Genomic DNA, 1,000 nt, shown 5'->3' on the forward strand with positions numbered 1-1,000 from the left:
ATTTGTCTTGTATGTATGTACCATGGACTGTGCTTTTATTAATATTTCTATGCATGCTTAGATCTCTTCTTTATGTTTGTAGTTAAATAGATTGTTGGTTCATTGTATTCAAGTCTGCATACTATATACCAATACATTCCAGTTATTGTGTTGAGCTTGAAAATCTCATGATTGAATACTTAGAACCTTATACCTGTAAGTGTGAATGCTTCTATAGCAGATCATAACTTGAAATAGGAATTTGGTTAACAAGTTAATATGTTGTAAAACATTTGACCCTTGGCCATCTATATACCATAGATCTATTCCATTTTGGAGGATTAATGGCTCTAATTTTAGCCAAGGTAAGGGCTTGCTTTACTGTTGTTTTTTTCATTTGGATGTAAAACCATGTTTTAAGCTTGAGTTTGTCAAGATATGCGCATCTTCATTATTGATTTCCCATAATTTTCAAGATTTCTCATCCCAAGATTTTCTGCGTTTAGGGACATATTTTACCAGGCCAGAAGTGCTGAAAAATGGTTGTAATGTACTCAGCCAACATACCCAAACATCTTATAGGCATGTAATCATTCTGTTACAGAGTCGAGGAAAATGTAAAAGGGGAAGTTGAACCGTTTTTACAAATTTAAAAAAAATATTTTTGTTGTGAAATTTGCTGATGTATAGCAATGTCACCTATATACTAATAGCATTTTCATAAATTTTGCATAAAATTCTTGCCCTAAACAGTCATTTTGCATTTCACATGCCACTACCTAGTTGACTTATTTCATCATGCCTACGCTACACCTTAGCTCATGTGGATTTGGTGCATTTCTATTATCTCTGTCATATATAAGAATTGGTGATGCCATTTTTTTTAATCCACAATGGTGTGGGTTTTTTTTACATATTTAGAGCTAGGATTACTTGGCTTGGTCATATTCCCATTCATAAATCAGGCCCAATGAATTTAAAATAATAGAGCTCAATTCTTTGAGGACATGTGGGTCCAGAT

This window comes from Nanorana parkeri, unplaced genomic scaffold (assembly GCF_000935625.1).
Source record: "Nanorana parkeri isolate BGI_ZX_2015 unplaced genomic scaffold, ASM93562v1 scaffold861, whole genome shotgun sequence".
Taxonomy (NCBI): Eukaryota; Metazoa; Chordata; class Amphibia; order Anura; family Dicroglossidae; genus Nanorana; species Nanorana parkeri.